Source organism: Octopus sinensis, linkage group LG1, assembly GCF_006345805.1.
Source record: "Octopus sinensis linkage group LG1, ASM634580v1, whole genome shotgun sequence".
Classification (NCBI taxonomy): Eukaryota; Metazoa; Mollusca; class Cephalopoda; order Octopoda; family Octopodidae; genus Octopus; species Octopus sinensis.
The window spans coordinates 154,621,461-154,628,960 of record NC_042997.1 but is presented as its reverse complement, the minus strand read 5'-3'; the positions used below and the strand labels follow the sequence as shown (position 1 = coordinate 154,628,960).

Sequence of the window (7,500 nt, the reverse complement as noted above, 5' to 3'; positions counted from 1 at the left end):
TACGATCGCAGGAAATGCTCATATCTGATCGCTGTTTAATCATCTCTGTAACAGTACATGTTTCTTATTTTCTGTCTCAAATGGAAATGGCAGAATATTCTGTTTACATTCAGCAGAAGTTTGAATGTAAATATTTAAATTTGGGGTAAATATTTGCAATAATTACCTCTGAGAAACCCTTCTTATGGATGACATCGTATCTGAATTTATTTAGTAGATTTACTCCGCATAGGAAGGTAAAACGCAAGTAGTAGTTGCTGGATATACATGGCAAGTCAGCTCAGAAATCAGATATGAAATTTCCAATTTCAGTCATTTTTGCCACCTCAGTCTCATTACTTCTTTTGTCCACCAGATATTTTTTTTTTATAATTACTTGCACTTGGACTATAAAAGTAATGTGAAATAATTGTCACGGAACTGAGCAAAGCTGAGATTGCCTCTCATTGCTGACATTTTCCTCACATTTAAATCTAACATACTCATGGACAACATTTTGTTGGTTATAAAGGGTATTTCCTTGTCTTACTGAAATGGCTGTTGGTATTTTGGTTCGAATCAGCCCTCATATCCAGTACACCAACAAACAATGGGGTTCCTATCATGATCATTCATCCGTTTTCCTACATAGTCAAATGCGTCCATTTTAAAAATAACAGTGTGTAATTTGACGGAAATTCGTCTACTATTTCTATCTGGTCTTGTGGTTATGTAGAGAAATGCTTAGTGGTATTTCATCTGTCTACGTTTTAAGGCGGCGAGCTGGCAGGGTCGTTAGCACGCTGGACGAAATGCTTAGCGGTATTTCGTCTGCAGCTACGTTCTGAGTTCAAATTCCGCCGAGGTCGACTTTGCCTTTCATCCCTTCGGGGTCGATTAAATAAGTACCAGTTACGCACTGGGGTCGATATAATCGACTTAATCCCTTTGTCTGTCCTTCTTTGTCCTCTCTGCGTTTAGCCCCTTGTGGGTAGTAAAGAAATATGTTATGTAGAGAATCTCCTAGTGACATGTAAAACATTTTGTATTACTAAATATCCACAGTTATTGTTCAAAATATCTTTATATGTCATTATTATCAGTAGCGAGTTCTTTCAGGTACACTGCGTTTGGAACAGGGAGACATTTGTTTATATATATATATTCTTAGGGAAAGAGTGAGTCTGCAAACCAGGAAAGTAGACAGCATTAGCATAGTAGTCATATATAAACTACGAATATGACTGCACACGTATATATGTGTATACACACACACACACACACACACACATACACACACACACACACACACGCACGCACACGCACACACACACACACACGAACGCACACACACACACATATACCCCTATGTGTATATGCGGGAATGTTACAGGCTAAAATATTGGAATGCTTTACAAATATTTGCAGTTCCATTAATGGCTTATAGTTATAGATTCTCAAGATTGGTACCGAAGGCAGTGAGTTGCATAACCAAGTGCCCTGTTAATGTGTTCATATATAATTGTACGTATATATATATGTATAATGTATATATATATATATATATATATATATATATATATTATATATATATAATATATATCTATATATATATATATATATATATATATATGAATGTATGTATATGTATATATGTACGTATATGTATTTATATATATATTAATATATATATAGGCGCAGGAGTGGGTGTGTGTGGTAAGTAGCTTGCTTACCAACTACATGGTTCCGGGTTCAGTCCCACTGCGTGGCAAGTTTCCTCTACTATAGCCTCGGGCTGACCAAAGCCTCGTGAGTGGATTTGATGGATGGAAGCTGAAGGAAGCCCGTCGTATATATATATATATATATATATATATATATATATATATATGTGTTTGGGTGTGTGTGTGTGTGTGTGTGTGTGTGTGGTGTGTGTGTTTATGTGTGTGTGTGTGTATGTGTGTGTGTGTGTGTGTGTGAATGTATGTGTGTGTATGTCTGTGTCTGTGTTTGTGTATTGTTGTAATGTGTGTGTGTTTGTCCCCCCACCATCGCTTCACAAACGATACTGGTGTGTCTATGTCCCCGTAACTTAGCGATTCAGCAAGACAGACCGATAGAATAAGTACTAGGCTTACAAAGAAAATGTCCTGGGGTCGATTTGTTCGACTAAAGGCGGTGCTCCAGCATAGCCGCAGTCAAATGATAGAAACAAATAAAAGAATATATATATATATGTGTGTGTGTGTGTGTGTGTGTGTGTGCGCGCGTGTGTGTGTATGCGTTTATACGTATGCCTGCTTGCATATATATATGCGTGTCTGCGTATTTATGTTATATGGATATATTCATGAGTATTTACGTTAAAATCTTTACATGTAAGTTCATATGTATATATTATATGGACATATACGTGTGCGTGCGCGCGCGCGTGATGTGAGAGAAAGAGAGAGAGAGAGAGAGAGAGAGAGAGAGAGAGAGAGAGAGAATACATGAAAGTATGCATCAGTGTATGTGCATATTACTAATAATACACATTGCAACAGTTCTGTCTTTCTTCAAAGATAATGATAGCATGATATAAATCCCCATATTTTTCCTTTCCATCTTTAATAACTTGTTCTCTCTCTCTCTCTCTCTCTCCCCCTGTACGTATGTATATATATATATATATATGTATGCGTGTGTGTGTGTGTGTGTGTGTGTGCCTGTGAGTGTGCGTATACCAATATTGAAATTGCATCGTAGTACATTTGAGAATTGAACAGACACATGTAGACTCTTAATGTAAACTTCTGAAGAATTTAGCGTTATGCTGTGTGAAACAAGTCCAACCCATCAAATTACAATCCAGCCCACATGCTTCCGTTTCGTTTAACTTGCAAGGCTTGTGTCAACTCGGGGTTATCTTTACAGACCAAAGTGCTATACACTGGGATCAAAACTAGCGATTAATATTTGTGAATATGAAAACACACAGACACACACAGGCGTTCACACACACACACAGATACACACATACACACAAACACACAGACACTCACAAATACACACATCTATCTACACTCATATATATACGCACATATGTTCATACATACGTATTTAAATAGGCATATGTATATATGTGTGTCTATGCGTGCGTGTATACTAACTCCCTTCGCCTGCTAATTCTGAATAATGGAGGTGAGTGAGCGTTGTATATACGTTAAGTATGATACATAGATAGCTATTTTAATCTAACGTCGTTTCAACTACCTACACCAAGCTTTTATTAAGCTCGGTGCATCTTCGCAATGAGAAAATTTATTGCAAACTGTTTCCTATATATCAGAGAGGAGGGGTTTCGTCAAGGTATGTGACGAGTACACATAATTGAAAAAGCTTAAGCATCCCGAAACGGATCTGACCTCGTTGGTCACTGCTGGGACGATGTTCGTCTCGCTCCGATATATATTGTGCTTTTAACACAGTATGTTTGTGAAGTGTATAGAGAAGGTCTGCGTGTACCATTACTGAAATGTGTTTATAACAACCAATACGAAGACACTGTTCTGAATATATTTGTATATAATACTGATTATTCCATTTATAACAAAATCAGATAAAATTTGCATTAAAATACGTATTCAATGTAAATTAAATTAGTTATAGAACTTTAGTATATAATAAAGAAATATATCCGTATTAATACTGTATTCAATATATTTCATATGACAGTAAGAGAAAATAAAACACAGTCGAATGTGTATGAAATACTTATAAGGCGAGGGGCGGTAAGTATTTTACAAACGATGTCAAAAATTTTCTGAAAATAACTGGAATTATGAAAAAACAATGGCATGTAGTAATGTTTATATGTTTAACCCACTAAAACATTAGATTAGTATATTTAGGTTATAGCAACAAACAATTATCTTTATACGTATAACAAAATTATTATGTTTAAATGCAAATGGCTTTAAAAGAGGACTGAAATATAAACAAAAGAAGATTAAATATGAATTGTAGATGATGAGGGTGGGGCATTACTGTGATCGTAAGGGCGTCGAAAATGATATTTTGTGGTATTTGTTCTTGTACTTTATTGTTTGTGTTCAAATTCCGCGAAGTTTAGCTTTGCCCTTCTTCCCTTCAGGATCAAAGAAATGAATTACCTGTGATATAACTTGGCCAATGTAATCGACTACCTCCTCTCCCAGCAAAATAATTAAAAATAAATATTTCGGGCGTAGCTGCGTGGTAAGAAGCTTGCTTCCCAAACAAATGATCCTGAGTTCAGTCCCACTGCGATGTGTCCTGAACAACTACCTTCTTCTATGGCATCGAGCCGATCAAGGCCTTTTGAGTGAATTTAGTAGACGGAAAGTGTAAGAAGCCTGTCGTATATATATATATAATATATATATATATATGTATACACAAATGTATATATATGTGTGTGTGTGTGTGTATGCACACGTGTGTGTGTCTTTGTATTCATGTTTTGTCCCCCAGCAACACTTGACAACCGATGGTGGTGTGTTTACAGCCCAATAACTTAGCAGTTCTGTATAAGACACCAATAGAATAAGTACCTTTACTTTAAAGAAAATAAACACTGGGGTCGATTCATCCGACTAAAATTCTGCAAGGTGATGCTCCAGCATGGCTATAATCAAATGACTGAAAAGAGTAAAAGAGTAAAGGAGCTAAGCTTTGTTTAAGTGGAACTATTTTAGATAAAATCTTACAGTTCATAATGTCTATAAAAAGGGAGATATTTAACTGTAAGTTAGTTGTTCTTCTGCTTGTTTCTTTCTTTCTTTCTAGTTTTTTTATGTTTTATTTTAATTTATTCATTGTATATGGATGCGGCTTTGTGGTAACCATATGATTTCGGGTTCAGTCCCACTGCGTGGCAACTTGGGCACTTGTCTTCTACTATTGCCTCGGGCCGACCAAAGTCTTGTGAATGGATTTGGCAGACGGAAATTGAAAGAAGCCCGTCATATGTACGTATATATATATATATATATATATATATATATATATATATGTTTGCGTGTCTGTGCTTGTCTCCCCACCATCGCTTGACAACCGGTGTTGGTGTGCTTACGTCCCTGTAACTTAACGGTTCGGCATGACAGACCGATAAAATAAGTACTAGAGTTACAAACAATGAGTCCTGGGGTCGATTTGTTCGACTAAAGGCGGTGCTCTAGCATGGCCGCTGTCAAATAACTGAAACAATTAATAGCATATACAATACCTTTCTCAGTCGGATATGGGTTATCAGCGTTACAACCACAGATAAATTGATTTAATAAATAAATTCGTGTCTACAACGTTAGGATTAATAGCAAGCGGTTTAACTTAACGGGACATATCTAAGTAAAAATGAAATTTATGGGAATCCGATGCAAAGGTGTGAAAAAAACTTATAGCAAAGCCAATAACATAATATATTGCAATATATGCTGGCTAGCAAATAGATAAATGAATTATATATATGTATGTGTGCGTGTGTGTGTGTGTGTGTGTGTGTGTGTGTGTGTGTGTGTGTGTGTGTGGTGTGTTAGCGCGTACGTGTGTAATGTAAAAGCTCCTGTATTAAGAACAGCATAATAGTGGTTTTTAAAAAATTTTTTCGGAGAAAAACTTGATTTAATTCATAGAAATAATAAAGCGAATAAAATAACAGGCAAATATCATTATTAAAATTCTTGTCCTATACATTATTGTATCAAATCAATAAAATAGATATGTGTACAGTAAGTGTTGTTACTAAAAGCAAAAATATGTAATATGCCAAACAATAGTTATTAAATTTAAGAGGAATTTGTTTTCGTTGATGATATTAAAACTTGAACCCCCTGAAGGTATGTAATGTAGAGAAGAAAAACAAACGATAAAAAAAACAGCATGTGACTACATACATTGTTTTACAGAAATCTACTTATTGGTAGATATGGGAAAATTGGAATGGACAAAATTTAAGGCTATTGGTTTTGAAAAACGGCTGTTAAATTACGCAAAGGTGAAACTATGAAAATATGAAATTAACCACTTACCTCTCCTGTGTATCATATGTGAGGCAGAGCATATATTTCTCTGCCGTCCATGCATCATAGATGATATACATTCCCATCTTTTTTTTTTTTTTTTCAACCATCTGAGTAACTTGGGACTTATGAAAGGAAAATTTATATTACTCAGAACGTATTAAAAAAGGGCTAAAAGTCTTTTCTACTCTAGGCACAAGGCCCGAAATTTTTTTTTTTTTTTTTGTGGGGGGTGCAGTCAATTAAATCGACCCCAGTATGCAACTGGTACTTAATTTATCGACCCCGAAAGGATAAAAGGTAAAGTGGACCTCGGCGGAATTTGAACTCAGAATGTAAAGACAGACGAAGTACCTATTTCTTTACTACTCACAAGGAGCTAAACACAGATAGGACAAACAAGGACAGACAAAGGGATTAAGTCGATTAAATCGTCCCCAGTGCGTAACTGGTAATTATTTAATCGACCCCGATAAGATAAAAGGCAAAGTCGACCTTGGCGGAATTTGAACTCAGAACGTAATGGCAGACGAAATACGGCTACGGATTTCGCCCGGCGTGCTAACGTTTCTGCCAGCTCGCCGCCTTGGGCTAGCTAAAAGTCTGAGAGCAAGTATGAGCATTCCGGACAAACATATGAAAGTGCTTTGTACAGGTAAAGTAAGTAAATAAATATAAAATGTAAACAGAGTTTGACAGGTGAATATAAAAGTTGTTGGAACTTGGTTTTCAGGCGAATAGAATTTGGCTTTAGCAAGGTTGTGGTAAAATTCTATTGATAACGTGTATGTATATAACTAAAATTTGTTAGAGAACAAATATTTTGAAAGATGGTACAATAGAATTATTATTAATTCAACATTATACATTAAACATACAATTCTTTTTTTTTTTTAATGTGTGAAAATGAATAGAATTTAATAAAGGCTGTTTAATGATTAAAGTGAATGAAATTTATTGTATTTAACAAATATTGTTAAATACATTGTTTCATTATGATTGTCGACTAACAGACAATCGTTGCTGTGTCAAGAAACATCACAGCATATATGGCGGTGGTCCTTAGCAGATTTAATTTGTTATATAAATTTCAGAGAGTACAACGAGTTAGTGAAGAAGTGATGTCTCCCTAGCTTATTTTGAACCAAAATACCTGCCTCTTTATAAATATACTGTTCAAATGTTGATGATGAATGATAAAAAAGAGTGTATTTAGCATACTTGAAAATAATTTTGGTACACGTAAAGATAATCGGTTATTCTAACAACTTAAATATGTTCATTTCGTACTTTTAATTGGTTAAGTATATACACTTTACGCTTAAACATATATATTTATATCAGCTTTTTCTGATATATATAGATATAGCTGTAGGTGCATATATAGTTACAGACGCATAACATACACATGTTTATGTATACTTATAATCTCAGGTGCTTGTATGCATATTGATATACATTTATGTATACATACATACAC

At 35.1% G+C, this 7,500-nt stretch overlaps 1 protein-coding gene across 4 annotated transcripts in view; it reads left to right on the top strand.

The window, feature by feature from the left end:
• Positions 1 to 7,500, top strand: part of LOC115219206 (potassium channel subfamily K member 4-like) — a 203,780-nt gene that overhangs the window by 38,842 nt on the left and 157,438 nt on the right. For 2 of the 4 annotated variants that reach the window (XM_036505762.1, XM_036505774.1), the window contains exon 3: positions 5,750 to 5,758. The exons of the other annotated variants lie outside the window; for them this stretch is intronic. The gene's annotated coding sequence lies outside the window, so the exon portion shown is untranslated. The remainder of the gene's footprint in view (positions 1 to 5,749; positions 5,759 to 7,500) is intronic. 4 annotated transcript variants of the gene reach the window in all.